Consider the following 17737-nt stretch of genomic DNA (forward strand, 5'->3'; position numbering starts at 1 on the left):
TTCACTTCTCCTCTCCCACCACCTCCACTCACAACATGACGGACTGTTGCCACAAAAATTCATTCATGAAGCCGTTCATCAGGAAGAAACGGACGAAGTCCCCTTGGATCACGTTTCTTCACTTTGATACAATGTGTGAATTGGGAAGGTTTATCACATTGAAAAATGGGGCGCAATTCAAAAATGAAATGACAGATGAGTGGACAGAGGTGTTCAGTGGGTGTGAAGCAGTGAACCGCAGAAAATGATTGCTGTTGTGTTCTCTGGAAGATGCCAAACAATTTAGAGTGGAAAATGAAGAGATACTGACATCTCAAAAGGAACCACGGAGAGGAATTGGGGTTTCTTTTCTTCTAAAAATGAACAACTCTACTTCAGATCATGAACCCTTTTACAATACTTCTACACTCTCTTTCATGTCAGCTTCTCGACTCCTCTATCCACTTTATCTTTCTCCTCAAACATTCCCATCTCCTTCTTCTACTCCCACTCTCCTCTGTGACTCTTTTTCCTCTTACTTGCCTATTTCTGCCACCTCCCTCCCTCTCTCTCTCCATCCTCATTTCATTGCCAGTCTAGACAGCTTCAGAAGCAGGTGCAGAGGCTTGGAGAGGTGGAGAAAATATAGGGTGAGAAGGAGGGAGGGAGGGAGCAAGGGAGGAAAGGAGCCAAGGGGATAAGGAAGACCAAGCGAGAACAGAGTGAGATTAATAGATCAAGCGGAGAGGCGTATGATGAAAGTTTAGAAGAGTATGGAAAGGAAAGGAAATGAAAGGAGAGGGATGGGTCAGGTTGAGGTAGGATTGGAACAGAGAGGAAGGAGGCTGGGGGAGATATGGGGAAAGAAGAGATCGGAGTAAATCAGGTAGGTGCTATGCGGAGGGGAGAGGTGCGGAAGAGGCTATTTTAATGCAGGGTAGAAATCAGGTGCTCGAGGTGGGAAGAGAAGGAAGTGGCAAAGAAAGGAGGAAGGGGAGGCGACGGGAGGTGTGGAGCAGAGGAGCGAATGAGGTAATGAGCAAGGAAGGAGGGAGGGGAAGTAAAGAGGCTGAGGGGGAGGAGAAGGAGGGAAAAAGTCCCAAGAAAAGGTGGGGGCCAAGTGAGAAAGGGGGAGCAGAAGTATGGATAGATGGATGGATGGAACCTGTATAGGAGAGAGGACAGGAACAGTGTTGTTGTGCTTTTACGGGAGGACATCGGCTGCAAGGAAGTGAGGTGGGTAATAAGGCCATAGCTCATTCCTGTGGAGCAGCCTCTATCCTATTAGTGACTACCTCTCACTGGATGACTTATATGCACCTCGTTTTTCACCAGCAGGATGACGGCAGACGCTTGGGAAGAAACAAACACACGTGCGCACCCACACACACACACACATTCAGCCACAGGAGCGATGACAGGAGAAATCTGCTGCTGCTTCCTGATGTGAAGAGAGAATGGCATCAGAGCAGAAAAACCAACAGCTTACAACAAAGTGTCAGATCGTAGAATAAATTTTATGTTATGAGATTCTGAGTGAAGACAGGCTTTGGCCAATTCACACAAAAAATAATGAATTGCTCATCACTGTACATATTATTCAGTGTAAAAGTAATCGCATTACTTTACTCAGAAGTAATTACACTTATAATTACTCAGCCAACCCCTGTCAAAAGTGCCTTAGACCAATTTTAAAGCGTAAACAGCCAAACATTACATCTTGTGCCATTAGCTAGCTTAATTTTAGCCTTGAACTCAAAACAAAACCAGGCGATTCTTAATGTGGGTGTTCGCAACAAAACAAAGAACAAATGATATGTAAACAAGACAACCATGAAAACTGAAAACGCAGAGAGAGCAAACTGATTTCACCCCTATATTAAACTCATGCTAAGACACCAAAAAAGTAACTGTATTATAGGGCTGAGCGATATGGAGAAAATCAAATTTAACCATATTTTTGACCAAATATCTCAATATTGTTATTGACGATATTGTAGGATGCTTTCTCAAAATATTTACACAATCAGATTTTTGAGAAATAATCATCAGTGATGTAGATATAATGACGAACTGTACGTTCACACCAGAAGCTTCCAAAGAGGCACAGTCTGTCGCGGACGCCCAAGAAGCACGACTGTCAAAAATATTTGTGGCAGCTTTAGACGCTCTAGACGCTCATCACGTGAATCATTGAACATTCGATCATGCTTGTCAATTTAAAGGAGCCGCAAAGCAGACTACTGGCTTGAAAGCAGCGTAGTTGCTGCTTGCTGTTGTCCAGTCAAAAAGCTCATAGTTGGCTTACAGAAAGTTATGTTTGGTCAATGAAAACAGAAAACGTATGTCATCCCATTCAAACCAAGCAGGGAAGACTTGCATGCTACGTCGCAACATTAGCCTGCAATTCTCTCCTCTGTTACTAACATTACACAGTTTAAAACTCACCAGACCAACCAACTACCTCCACGAGATGGTCCCAAGCCTCATTCTTTTTATTTTAGTCTCTGTAACCGAACAGCAACACATTATAAAGGACTGAGTGGGCGCGAATGCAAGTAATAAACTTCTCGATACCAATTGTCGGAACATGTGTGCTGTAGGAACCAAAGTTACACAGCTTGTTCTCCGGGACCCGCTTCATCGAAGCACATCAGCATTCCGAGTGGTTGCCGCTGAACCTTGTCAGAGCTCATTACCATAAAGTTAAACGAGTTTTAACTCCCCTCCAGACCGCTCCGGTGGCTTTGCTCGCCCAAGGCGCGTGGCTGATGACCAGGTCCCCCAAATCGCCCAAGTCGCTGGGCTCTCAATGAAAATGATTGACTTCCGCCGTTTTGGAAGCTCTGGTCGCTTTTGGTGTGAATGTACAGTAAGAGACTGTTTATACCGGGGGTTAGATGCATAAGGCTCTCATAACTAAAACTGTGTATATGCACAAAGACAGAAATATGCATACACATTCTGTTGGGTTGCGTTGGGTGCATATGCACTGGCCTCATTTCCACCCCTTTATTTTGCCATAAGAGATGTAAACAATCATTTGCACATTGGCACTTGTGCCCCTCAACCACTGATTAGATTTGTCAATGAGAAATACAGTAAAGAAAATGCAATTTCACCTACCTACCTACATATGGCTGTTGATATTTGTAGCGTCTGTATGATAGAGTGTATATAAAGATGGAGACACATCTGCACTTAACCCCCACTGTACAAAAATGAAGCCAAGATATCCGGGATACGGCTGCTGCCATCTTGCACTAGTGACATCACTTTGACCTCGAGTCTGCACAGTAGCAATCTCCACAGTGTCGAGTTTCTGGCACTACTGGCACACACAGATGTCAATCATGATGTCAGATTCCCTTTTTTATAGCATCAAATATATAATGATATTAAAACCAAATGTATCAGAAAAATGAACACTAAAACATACAGCAGTGTGATAAAAGCTACCTAAAATGACAGAAACCATCTTTGGGAAAGATTTATTTGAGGTACACTTTGAGTTTTTAGTTTGGCTCATATCCCATCCACCAACATGGAAGTGACAGGGTTTATGACCTAAACTGCAGCCAGCCACCAGGGGGCAATTGAGATGTTTTGGCTACACTTTTTGGGAGCTGTCATGTCGTCCATCTTTTTTATCTAGTCTGTCTATACCACCAAAAGTTATTCAGTCAAAGTGTTCATGTGGAAAGTGACTTTACAAAATGCTTCACAGGATAAAATTAAACAATCACTAAGAGGGAGATAAATGTAAATAAGAATGACGATGACATTCATCACACATAATTAATTTAAAATTCACTTTGCGCCTTTGATTGACATTGTACAGAGCACTGTGTAAGCTGCAAAAACAATAACACAATCAGGGAAACTGACAAACAACCTAAAAACAATGTTATCTGCCTCTCAACTTCTGCTTAATCTCCTTATCATATTATCTGCAACTATCTCAGCTAAAATCATGTGTACGCCGGGTCTGAGGAATGCATGAGGTGTGCACATTCTCACTGCACATTCTTCCTTTATATGTTCCTTTATATAAGCATCACTTTAAGTGTGGGAAAAGGCATACATGTGATTTTTGTGCGTACACATTAACTCTGTTCACACCTGGCATTGGAATATTTGCACTTCTCACTTTTCTTGATTGGATCTCACTTCCCCGCTCTATATGCAAATATGTTTGAAAAGACAAAATATGTCATTGTTTTTAACCGGTAGGAGGTTTTTCAGACTATACCCACACTTACAGCCTTTACTATCTAAAATGGATAAGACCTTATTTCATTATAGACCTACACTGCATTGATTTACTCTGCTCTTCTTTGCCCCCTCCATTCCCCACCTCACTCTTTGTATATCAAGCCAACATGTTCTGATCCCAAGTTGTACCGTATCGCCGTTTTGTCAGTGGCCTTTCACGTCAGGCTATAAAGGCATGTGGTTAGCTTTAGAAATAAAGATCATGGTTTGGCTCTGCATTCATACAGGAAGCAAACACTGGACTCCTGGTTGAAAGTCCACGGTTTGTTGAACCCATCCACCACCCGCCCAGGCTATAGGGACTCTCCAGCTCCTTACTTTGTGTTGTTACCAGCAGGGTTTCAACCTGACACTGTCACAGCAGTGTATCATACTGCCATGACAGGTGCTGTCAGGCTGACCAACGGTGTATCATAACACTGCAAAGGGTTCAGTCCAGCCATGTTACAAACTAACCCCGCCTGACAGCGTATCATTCAGCTGTGACAAATGGCTTTTGGCATCAGGTGTCTGATGCCAAAGTCATTTACAAAGCAGCAGTATTTGATGACTTCAGAATGAGAACATGCTGGACAAGCACACCCCAACCTGCGGTACCTCTGCCTCCCTGTTGTTAGGAGGCAACTGCTGTGTGAGTGTGAGTTCAACATTAGGGACAGTTGGTGAGATTACACCCACACACACATAATGACAGGGTGAACTGTTAGCATTACACAGCTAACATAACCTAACGGTCATTAATGACAGAGTTAAGCCATTTGGGTGTCTGTGTGAGTTTGTTGGGAGTGTTTAACAGCTGCTGCTGTGTTAGCTCATGCTTACTGGGCAGACATTAAACTAACTATTCTCTGGGAGGAGAGGCTGCAGCAACAGTCCTGATTGAAACCTGTGTAACATCAGATATAGTTTTCTTATATGGCAGTTAGTCAGATAGGCAAGGATGTCAGCCGAGTAGGCAGTATGGCAAAGGACAAATCAGTGTACACATTGCTAAAAGAATGTGGGCATATGCGGGCCAGACCACCTTTGAATGTGGTTGGAGCGATCATATCTCAAGATGCATTGAGGACACATTGGGTGCAGTCACACCTGTACTTAGAGCTGCCCACTTGTGATCACCCAGGATGCATGTTAATGCCAAGTGTAAACAGGGCCTAAGTGGGTGAAGGCAAGGAATAGAAGAGCAGTCTAGAACAGTCTAGAACAGGCTAGAACGAGTTTGCACGTTCTACCTGTGTAAGCGTGGGTTTTCTCCAGATACTCCAGTTATGAATGTGTGTGTGACTGGTTGTCTGTCTCTATGTGTCAGTCCTGCGATAGTCTGGCGACCTGTCCAGGATGTACCCTGCTTCTCGCCCAGTGTCAGCTGGGAAAGGCTCTAGCCCCCCTGCGACCCCCAACAGGATAAGCGGTTATGGAAAATAAATGAATGAACCCCTTACAGTACTCATTACAAAAAAGTAATCACATTACTATAACGTGTCAAGGTAGGCTACTGTGTTACTGAAAGTATAATGGAAGAAAGGCAAGCAAAACGAGCATGTGAACCAGATGTCATGAATTGATGAATGGCCTTTACTCACTCTGCCAGTCCAGGATCAGATTTATATTCAGAAGCACCTCTGGAAAAACTGTTCCAAGCATGGAAACATCTTCTGTTCAGCTAACAACCTTGTACACTTATAGTGGGTGTCTGAGTGCTGTATAATCAGTCGCTCCAGGGAATTTTGTAATTGCAAGATATTTAACAAAATCCCCTGCTATCTTGCAAGGGTATGCAATTTGGACCAGTCCCCACACTTTTACTTCATAAAGCCTCACAAATCCCTTTTAATTTTTCTAAAAACAGCGCCATTGTGTCAGAACAATCATATCAAAGAAGTCTGGTGAGCATTTAAAAACAATTTGCATTTAAACCGAAATGGGGGGAAAAAAGAGAAGCCCTAATTGTCTTACAGTCTCACAGAAAAGCATCCAGGAAATCATTTTAGTCAAAAACTCAGAGAGGATTGGTACTTTACAAAAAAAACCAAAACCTAATTGTCTTGATACCACACACATAAATACACACACACACACACACATACACAGTTAAAACCTCTTTTCAATCCTGTCTTGTCCTTTAAAGTGAAAGTTCATTTGTGTTATTGTAATTTACCATCTCCATGGTGACATTTTCTCCCGAGAACGAAGACTGACCCCATCAGGCTCCTCACCCGCTGGAGTCCAAGCAAACCCAAGGACTAATGGTTTGGAGAAAGGGGATATAAGAATCTATTCCAATAATTTTAGCCATTTTAATTAAATTTATGCATATTCTTTTCCCTGTGAAGAATTTGGGGCAGCTGTATCAGTGAGAGGGGGAAGAAAAAGAGAGAAAAAGAGAAAATGGGTCACTTTGGCAGAGGGACTGAGAGGCTTCATTAGGAAACCCGTCGCAGTCATTCTGCGGCCATTCTAATTCTGCTCCAGCATTCCCATTCTGCGCTCGTGGGATTCCAATATCAGCCTAACGTTTGTGACCTCGTCAAAACCAAGAAATAAGCAGGTGTCAGGTCATGCTGGTCTCACCCACCACCACCCCTACGACAGCCAGCCACCTTTCTCTATTTATTCTGCCTAAATTAACACTTCGTCTCAGAGAGAAAAATGTCAGGTGTTTCTTATCCAGAACTTTGCAGGTTCTTAGTGAGAAAAGCTGCATGCATTGTCTTTGTCAGTGAAAGAATTAGGATGTTAGCACTGAGACAATTTGATGTTAACTGTGCAAGGGAATTAGATGTACTGTGTAATTTTGCCTTTCAAAGATGGTGGCTGAGCAGATGGAATGGGGCAAAGCTCTGTCAGAGTTTCTCCACTTTAGAAGCTCTTCCTCCCTCTTATAACTCATTTGCCCTTTCTCATTTGCTATAATTCTCCTCATCTGCCCCTCTCCTCTTCACCCCATAACACCCGTTCATTTTTCTTGCTTCCCCACTGTGTTGTAAAGACTTTCTTTTCACTTCTTCTGCTCTCTCAGTCATTCGTTCTCTCGGCCCCCAAGCACAGTAGCGTCTAATATGTCTTTAAAAGTAGGACAGCACTGAGTAATTTGTTGCACCTACCAAATGATAATTCAGAATTGTCACCATATATCCATGACTGCAGGGCCACCCCCAGCACACAAAAGCATCTGCTGCTCAAGAGAACAGTCACCGCGATTTTCTCGCTATTGTAGTGTTAAACAGAATTTTAAAAATATAGGATTATTTCACAAAGACGTGACACCGTTTCACAGCAGGGCTGCTTGTGCCCTTTGTGTAAGCTGCGTCATTACGCTGCCATTACACGGAATTTGCTGTGTTGTAGATTGCTTACAGCCACCCTCCGCTGCAGCTTTTCTTCCTTCCAGTAAGCGTGACGAGAATAGCTTCCTTAAAATTTCAACCCTTTTCTCTGTGCTGTTGTGGAGTAGTAGTAGCAGTGTGAGTGAGTGGTTTGGCCTCTCTCTCAAGAGGCAGAATGGAACAGATCATTACATCCGTACAATTAATGTGATTCACAGAAAGACCTTGAAACTTCAGGGACATCCAACAATTTAACACATGAAGGTCAGTTTACTAGCCTTGAGTACTACTCAGCCTGAAACACTGCTGTGTAATATCTTGTAGGGGGTTGAAACTTCTTAGAAAATCACTATAGTGATGTCACCATGGTTATGGTGTCTTAGAGGGTAACTCCTTTATTTTTCATCCTGGTGCTTTTTTTTCTGGGTTTTTTTTTGTTTCTAAGTGACTAATCGGAATAACAAATTTGAAACTTGTCCAGAGTTGGAGAAGTAAAACTGGCTGCTCTCTGCAGACAATTGAGCATCATCAGTTGGCTCTGATTGTTATTCTAAGTGTCTGACAACAATATAAAAAGAATATCTACAGACATACACCATATTTCAAAGAATAAGATCCTTTTTGTTTAACCAGCAACAGCACCGAAATTGCTTTCCCCAAACACACCAGACTCCATTTAAATCAACAGTAATTTGTCATCATAAAGCCCAGTTCATTTAAAGTCGACAGAAGCAAAACAAAATCACTAAAGTTATCTTTTCTTTCCACTTTTCCAACAATCACAAACTCTGGTTTGGTTGAAATAAACCCTTAAAGGTATGCTGGCTCTAATCACACATGAATTACTGTTTATTTAAATGGATTGTGGTGGGTTTAACAATGGCGATTTTTGGTCAGCTTTTGGTTAAGCAAAAGGTCTACCTCTGCAGGCATCTTTTCCATGATGTGGTTTGACACTAATCTGAACCTGTCAGTGGCAAAAACAAGCACCTTAATTGGACATAAAATGATGGTGCTCAATTCCCCACAGGGGCAGCCTGTTTCACCGCTGTTGGCTGCAGCGCCCTCTCTCAAAACTGGACCAATTTGAAAAATTGTTGTTCCTATTAATCACTTAATAACAAAAACATGTGAAAATAGGGTCCAGGTTGAAGTCCCATTCACATGGGAGTAGTATTACAAGAGGACATCATGTGATAGAAATGAACCCCTCATGTCTGTATTCATGAGGGATAAGCAAAGTCTGTATTTTAGTCGAATTTACTGACATTATACCTCGAATATGATGTCAAGGCTCTGCATAACATCTGCTTCCTAAACAGCACAAGCAATGGCTGCTGAAAGAAACAAAAATGTTACTCATTGCACGCTGTCTTGGGTGACATCCATCTCATCATCTTTCGAGATTTTCGATTTTCCGATGGATTTTAACATGCTCTTTGAGGGAATGGGTTTTCATGCTGTGTAGCGAGATGAGCCTCCTGCATTTGCACCCAAAATGCTGTCAAAACGTTTATTTACAAAGTCCAATGCAGCCTTCATGATCCTCGACCACTAAAGAGGAAAAAAGGAGCAAGGAAAAAAGAAAATCCTGGGGGAAAAACGACCGCAAATCACAGAGATGCTGATTCACACATGACCTCTGTGTTTGGCGAAATTTGGTAGTTAATCTGTGGTGGAATTTTTATTTGACGTATTACGGACATGGCAAATTAACATATTAGGATGACAGACAACCTTATACTTGTACTTATCACAAATTATTTATAAGGTAATATTAGTCTTGTGTGAATAGGGCTAACGGATGGTAGACAACTTTTTTAGGATGTGGGCATCTATCAGCCATGGGGGAGCTAACAAGAACATGCCATCTAGTTGCATTATTGGGGTTGTTGGACAGGGATTGACCCATACTACAGACTGAAAGTCAAGATGTCTCCCACTGCTGCATTGATTTGGACCAGTCTCTTTTCAATCTGTGTCTCCCTGGTCATGCAATTTGCAATAATAAACCACTGGCCAACCTGCATTATTTTATTTTTTGGCCACACAGTGAACATTTTAGCAAACAACTGCCTATTTACACATCCAGCAGGCACAGAGCAACATTAGCATTTGTTTCTAGCTAATCTAAGTCTGATATTTATTCTCCATTAAGCTGTTTTGGTCTCTGCTCTAATGCACCGCTATGTTCACAAGCTACTTGCTAACCTTACCTCTCTACCATTTTGTGCAGGGCACGTAGTGTACAGTGGGTTTATCTAAAAAATCTGAAAACAGCTGCAAGCTGCTGCGGGCCACAAGGTTGATGAAGTCAAAGGAGTGTGTGTTTTTTGGTGAGACTGAACCATAACAGTAAAATTGCAGGCTTTAAAACCATAGCAATGAGCAGAGAGACAATAAAATGCTCGGCAGAGCTGAGGGGAACTGCAGTTTGGTGATAATTCTCTGTGGGTTTGTTACTACAAGCGACGCCTTTCACATTACACAAAGTCACTTTTTTTTTTCCATTCCTGATAAAAAAATATATTGTGCTGCTTTGAATTCTGTTTTGTGAAATGTGCTGTATCATTTAATTCACAGTTTAGAAGTCGTGTGTGCCAACAAGGAGCTTGTAACTACAACCTCTTAACCCTGGCCTGACCCTAATTTGACCTATGGTTATATCAACATCAAGTCATGTGTTTTTGTTATAGTGAATAGTTCACTCATTTTCCTCATTCCGATGTGAGTTATGGATAAATGTCAGCTTGAGATTGCCAATAGAGTCATACGATTTAAGAACCAACTCTTTGGTTTAACTCCCGAGCAATTCCATTGCATTTGATATGTTAAATCACGACATAAAGGCCCGCTGGAGCACTGTAATCTGACTCCACTTAAAACGCCAGATGAAGCAGTACTTGTCCTACTTTAGGTTTTAAGTGGAGCTAATTTTTTATGTAGTTTAGGCTTAAAGTGTGGCTTGATTTTCTATCCTGTGTGCGTCTCCTCTCCATCTCTTATCTTGCTGTCTCATGTACAGGTTGCTGGGTGAGAGCACAGAGACCATAACTGTTATTTAATAATACTTATTCTGCTGTAGGCCCTTATTCAGTCTTTTTACTGGTTTTATTCACCTGGTCCGTTTGTCTTGGAGAGGAGGAGGCCTCTGAGGATAATTTGGATCCTGGTGAAAACCTCCTGAACAATGAACACTGAAGGGATTCTAACTGGGAGAAGTTTCAGCTGGTTACAATCTGCAATACCCATCGCTAGATGCCACCAAAGCCCCCTAAATCTTACACGCTGTTCCTTTAAGAATCTCAAGAGCAGCAGGTCACTTTTGAAAGCTTGGTTGAATTATGCAGCCATGTGCGCATCCTCTCAAAATGCTTCATCATCCTCGCGGGGGCAGATTAGATGCCTATCCCTTGTGTAAACTCTTAAACGTCAGACACACACATGCAGATGTTGTAAACAAGTTCAAGTTGTTTACGCAAAATTGTGTCATGTCGCTCTGAGGGTCCCTGCTGCCGACTTGACCTGCAATAACCCCCTTAACATTCTGGGCAAACTTTGATCAGCGCTGCATACACACCTCGAAAGAGTAAACATGTTTACAGATTTAAATTTGATCTTCTCTAGAAAAATTACACCAGTGATGAGCATATGATCTTAAAACACACATAACTGCCACTGTAAAAAGAGACAGTGACGCTTGGGGAGGGTTGTGTGTAGAGATGAAGTTTGTAGGTAATCATGTCAGTGTTATGCACGGCCCTGCTGTGACACTACATTTAAAGTAGGGCTTAAGAGATGGCCTTCTGATGCCCAGTCTGCCGCCCTGCTTACCCACTTGCCTTGATGTTGAGTCCAGCTGACAGAAACCTAAGAAGAGTGTTTCACACATGCTGAGTGAAGCCAAACCAAAGTAAACTGAGTTCTACCGAGCTGCCCTGGTTAGGGTTAGACATCAAAAAATTATCTGGGCCATTGCTGTGCAGATGGGTGCAGAAATAGTTTGGTTCACGGAGTGAAAGGGGTATGTGGAAGCACTTTAGTGACCTAAAAAATATGCTGCTTTGCCCTGAATCGTCTCAGCCACCAGCAGAAACCTTTAAGGTGATGTCCAGACGGAGCAACTGGAGTTAAATTTCCCTTCAAATTACTATCAACATTTCGACTCTCACTGAAAAGTCACTCCAGCCATCAACATGAAAAGGATTCAAAGGCTGCTCTGAAGGGCTCCCATGGGAGTCCTCACACAATTTCAAAGCAACTAAAAGGGTTTGCAGACAGACTTTCACCATGGGTGCCACTTTACCACACAAAAAAATCAGGGGGAAGACTACAGTAATGCCGTGTCCACCGAAAATAGGATAAACATAACTTCTCCGGGCTTATTGTGTAAGACCTGTAAACTGAAATTGCTTGCACCAACATGAGCTTTCCAAATGATCTAGTTTCCAAACTCTTCCTCTGCCACACAAGCAGCCTTTAATTACTTCTGCTGGGCCAGCACAGGTGAAGCACATTCTCACTAACAAGGTGGTTTCCAACCAGGGAGCACTGAAACCCAACAGGAAAACAACATGATGGAGAGGAAAACTGGCGCCCGCAATAGAGGGTAACCGATGCTTATAATAATCCCCCACCCAACTGATTTCACCAGCCACTGTCAGATCGTTACAGAGGAAACATGGTGCAAGCGGAGAGGAATCCAGGGAGGACTGTGACATTGCCTGAAAATAAAGTGTGGACTAGTTTCCCCACATAGTGCACGTACATTTGCCACATTGTGCCTATATGCATGCAAAGACAGCCCTTAAATCTCTCCAGTCAGATTCTTCAAACGGCTTCTCATTACACTGTGAGAGATCATGTCAGGTGTGAGCCATTATGACCTGAAAACAACGGGTGTGTTAAGAGGTCGACAAATGCAACAGTAATGACACATGTCCTAGTTTTCATTTGTAATTAAATAACTCATGATCTTTACATCATCAGAATCTGCAGTTAATGTATTCTGCCATCATTGTCTCTGCCCTTATTTTAGTAAGTCGGTCAGCAGCACAAACACAGGAGTGGTGTAACAGCACAGTCTAGTGGTGACTCTTTGTTATGGCACCTTGCTCCAGTTGCCAGTGACAGAATCACTCAAACAATCTTAATACTGTCAACGGCACACATGCTGGGATCCCATTCTTGTTATTTTTGCTGTAAAATTTGTCACAGCTTGCTGCAAGATGTGTTATATTTAAATGATATCTTACAACAAGAATCACAGTATGTTTAAACTGCTCAGAGTGGATATTTCTATCCTACAGTGGCTGATTCACAGCACTGCTGCAAAAGGTTTGTTTGTCCAAGGCCTCAAAGTTCAATAGAGGATGGATCTCATAACAAAAATAACCATGTAACTGCCCGTGATCCTCTGAGACCCAGCCTGATTTCACTCCACCAGCGAAGTGATTTCTATTTTGCTCCGACTCGGTGCGCTCTGCTGCACCGCCATAGATGGCAGAAGAATTCTGGATAACAGCGGAGGGGTCGTCGCAGTCACAAACGCGGAAGAGTAACATCTGGACGTGTGTGTGTGTGTGTGTGTGTGTGTGTATACATTCTCTCTTTGCTTACGTTTTAAACACTTCTGTGCCAGTATTCACACGTGTCCTAATGCAACCCCCTTTGATCTGTCAGAGTGTGTACTTATCATACTGAGGTGCTGTATGCTTTCCCCAGTGTGGCTTTTCAGCCCCTCATCCCCTCACAGCCTGTATGGCGTGTAAGTAGCTGGCATGGAAGCCCTTAAAAGCCTTAAAAGCCCCCCCCCCAAGTACAGAAGTTGAGCCAGGGATGTCCATTTGTCCTGACGTGCTTTGTGGAACAATTATTGCACATTAATTGTGCTAATGTCATAATGTCATAGCATTCAGATCAGCGCTTTCAAATACTCCACACGAACACGCCAATGCAAGGGGAAGTGCAAGCAGTTACAAACACGGAGAACTTAGTTGCAACTCAGAGTTGGCTTTAAGAGCACTGAGTTCTGAAAGGCTAAGGCTCTGTTCCTAATCCCTCTCCCACTTTTCCTCTTCCTCTCCCCGACCCCCCTTTGCTCTCTCTCTGTATCTCTCCTTCTCTCTTGCAGGAGAATTCTGGGGAGATTTCTTACTCTTTCATTCCTCAAGGATGAAGCAGCACAGTGGACCTGTGTACTGAAACAGGTAAGTGCTGAATATCATGATGACCTTCAAACAAACACATGGACACACACATTCTTCCTTCCCTTACTGTCAAAAGCAGATAAGTTATGGGCTGGGCCGATGTAGGATTGAGGTTGGTAAAAGGCTGTGCCATGTCCGCTGAGAAAGACACAGAGAGGAAGTAGAAAAAAGAAATGGGTGGAATGTTGCGTCTGAAAACGAGAGCAAAGGAAGCACAGAGAGAGACTCATCCTGAGGGACAGAAGGAGCGAGTGAAGACACTGTCGACAGGATGAAAGTTTAACCAAACATCAGCTCCCCACAGGAGTGGCAAATCTGCTGCCGTCGCAGTGGACAGACTGCAGGGAAGACATGCAAAGAGACAGACCGGCAGACAGGACAAGACAGAGCGGCGATCCCCAGCTGTTTTTTAAAATGCTGCCTCTGATACATTATTGAATATGCAGCTCTCCAACGCACCGCTGAGCTTTCCTCTCATGTTAGCGCTCAAGTTCGCATAGCGTCACCATTCTAAATATAAAGCATTCGCTCAACCCTCTTCAGTTTGTTAAAAGATGCAGGGGCTGCACGTAGGCTGTGTGTGTGAGTGTGTTTCTCTGAGTGGCACTTTCCTTTTCTGAAGGCTGGCTGGAGTTTTGAGTCGAGTTTGTGTGTGACTCATTTCAGTAGCAAGCCTCTGCAAACTTCAAAAAACAAAAATAGATTTCATCAAACTCTTTGAAAGTATTGTTAGATGATGCACAGAGTATACTGAGGCGAGCCGAGTGCTTCACTGGGAGTCGCGTGTACTGTACACTGAAGGAAGTGAGATGTTACCGAGGGGATTGATTTTAAATCAGACAGCATGTGGAACACGGCAGGTCTGCAATCATCTAGTGCAGCAGTAACTTAGTTTGCACAACTCAGCTACAACCCCTTTCCTAACTCCCGTTTCCCCACTTGAAAAGTTGATTTGGATGTTCTAAGGTCACTGTCCTAAGACTTTGTGTGCGTGGAGTACCAGGTCTGGTCTACAGGTGGCAGCAGAGCAACATACCCAGCAGGCATGTTTCTGTAGCAGGCTTGATTGGCCCATTTTTACCAGCAAATCCCAGTGTAGGCCTCCCTTCATTTATCTCGCTGTTTCATCCGAGACAGGATGTCAAGCAAATGATTCTTCATGGCCAAGAAAAACAGTGGAAAAACCAATCAATATGTTGTTTTTTTTTTGTTCATACATCAAGTGTGCAGACAAATTCAGACTAACATGAAAAACCTTGTCTTGTCCTATTTCAGCTCCCACTTTTAAACTTCATGTTCCAGGATGAACCATGAGCAAAGGTACGAATCTTTAACTTGACCTTATTTGTGCATTTGTGTGTGTGTGTGTGTGTGTGTGTGTGTGTTGATGAACATAAGCTTGTGAGCGTGTGTAAAGATGCATGCCTTCCTATCTGTTTGCGAGGATGCATCTGGGTCCAAGTGCTGCTGGGGGTAGTATAAGCAGTTGTATAAATGTTTGAGGGTGTGTGTCTCTGTTTTCTGACAGATGTTGTAACGACATGATTAGCCCTCTGGCTGCCAGTAGCTCTGTGTGAGGTTGCTATAGTGACTGTGGGTTGAGTGTTGGGGAGGCCAGAGTGGAATATGAGGGTGCTGAGGACGAGGAGAGGGGGTGGAATAGGAAATGAAGTGCCTGGCGCCTCCGGCCTGTGTGTGAGTGCACGTTTGTGTTTTTCCGCGTGCGCGTGTGAGTGCGTTTGTGTGCCCATTTATGTCTGTTTGTTTGTGTATTTCTACAAAGACTGCAGTGTTGAAGAGACACTTGTCTGTGTAATTGGGAATTTGATCAAGATAACTCACTCAAACACACAGTCAATCATGGACACACACACACACACACACACACACACACGTTCAGCCTGCGTAGGAGCCACAGAGACAGGGATCCTGTGATGGCGCGAGCGTGGGCTGAGGGTAACCTGCTTTGCCTCACAGACCAACACCACGAGTTGAGCACTTCGTATCACTTATCACTTAAATTGCCGCGTCAATGGAGCTGTTGTACAAACTGGTACAAGCAAGAGAAATGACCTCTGCCTTTGTGAGAACAGGGACTGTAAAATCTTGGTTTCAAGCGCCAAGCAGCTTCAAGAGCACGGCTCAAGTTCAGTTTGCCTGTGTTCTAAGGAAGACCCGACAAAAGGGGTTGCATGACTAACCTGAGGGGTGCAGAGATTATTAACTTCCTTTTGCTTCTTTTTTGTGAAATACCAGACAGTTCACATCCTCAGGCCTCTAAAAGTCAAACTTTTAAAGGGACAGTTCATCCCAAAATCAAACATACATGTTTCCTTTTATCTGTAGCAGAGTCCTGTATCAGATTGGGTACCCATGGGTACCTGGCATGTGATCTAAAGAAAAGGTGACATGCAGGTGCTATTTTGTCTTAATTTTACTTTGGGGTTTGGTTCTGGGTGAAAAAAACATGCAGGTCAGATTGCTGGTGTTGTAAAAAAATATATTAAAATGAAATGAGAATAATTATACTTTAATGTTTTAACATTTTAATCCTCTGACTGCTGACTTCGTGTATCGGCACTGTCTTCTTCAGCAGCTGGAGTATGAGAGCTGTTTCAAATAGGTGTGTTACTAACAGGCACGATAACTGAGGAGATGTACTGCTCAATATAATGAGAACAAGCAAAAAAAATATTCATTTAAGTTGTATTTTCTGAATTACTTAAATTTTAAACTATATTGTCTTGGTTTTACATGTATGAAATGGTCCAAAATGATCACCTTAAATGGGCTGCCTAACAGAATTAGTTGAACAGCTCATGGTTGTTATAGGATTTGCAGTTTTGGGTCAGGCTGCAGCTCTGGTGTAAGCAGGATAGGTCGGGTAATGACACTAATTGGTCATATGTGTGCAGGGGTGGCAAGGCGGGCGTGGTATTGCTCATAGCGGTTCTGTCTTGGGAGCAGGTCTTACAAATCAGACCCGTGCAGAACGTGCAGAAGCTCTATAGTGCTTTTTTTTTATTTTTATGGTGCAAGCTGCAGAGTGTCGGAGATATCGGCCGTAGAGATGTCTGGGATAGAACTCGGCTTGTGGTGCTCAAAGCACCAAAAGAATACATTTAAAAAACTCAACAGCAATGTCTCTTTCCAGAGATCATGACCTGGTTACCCCCCAGACTTTGCTGTGAGCAGTTTGATGTAGGAACTATTTTCTTTACCAAACCACAGCCACTAATTGTATCACCGTGCAGGAGGTAGTGTGCATCTACTCCTGGATGAGAGGCTCGTGCTCAAGAGAGCGTGAGATGTAAACATTAACAACGTCCTCCACGGCTGAGCTGTAACGTTAACTAGCTCAGTGGTGCCAGGTGAGCTAGCAGTAGAAGCACGCTTCCTTCTGCCAGGTGATACAGATTGCAGGTGTAGTTCGTTAAAGAAAATTGTTCCTACATGAAACTGTTCACAACAAGGTCTGTGGATTATCTTCAGTAACCAAGTCATGGTTTCTGGAAAGAGACATTGCTGTTGAGTTCTTCAAATGTATTTTTTGGTGCTTTGATCACTGCAAGCCGAGTGCCATTTAGTTCCATTATATTGGAGAGAAGGCAGACATCTCTACAGCTGATATCTCCAACACTCGGCAACTCACACCAAAACAATCTAGACTGAAAAATAGCACTACAGGTAAGAGGAAAAATATGTATTTCTAATTTTGGGGCAAACTGTCCCTTTAAATGGTCACAAGTCTATGTATTAAAGGTTAGGAAGTCTTTTGGCTTGTCTAGTTGTCTGAAGGGATGCACAATTCAACTTTTTCTCTCCAGATTCCCCAACTCAAGATATCTTAGCTTGTACAAAGCACTGCTTCAAAACCTCTGCTCTCTTTTAACAAACTTAAAATCTGTATACCTCACTGTGTGGAACTCCTTTGAATATGTATAATGC

The 17737-nt window shown here is 43.0% G+C and overlaps 1 protein-coding gene across 15 annotated transcripts in view; it reads left to right on the plus strand.

Moving 5' to 3' along the window:
- The window catches only part of ptprdb (protein tyrosine phosphatase receptor type Db), a 221123-nt gene that overhangs the window by 47688 nt on the left and 155698 nt on the right, over window positions 1–17737 (plus strand). For all 15 annotated transcript variants that reach the window (XM_033624615.2, XM_033624637.2, XM_078164858.1 and 12 more), the window contains exons 4-5: window positions 13714–13789; window positions 15065–15109. The gene's annotated coding sequence lies outside the window, so the exon portion shown is untranslated. The remainder of the gene's footprint in view (window positions 1–13713; window positions 13790–15064; window positions 15110–17737) is intronic.

The sequence above is a fragment of the Epinephelus lanceolatus genome, chromosome 3 (assembly GCF_041903045.1).
Source record: "Epinephelus lanceolatus isolate andai-2023 chromosome 3, ASM4190304v1, whole genome shotgun sequence".
Taxonomy (NCBI): Eukaryota; Metazoa; Chordata; class Actinopteri; order Perciformes; family Serranidae; genus Epinephelus; species Epinephelus lanceolatus.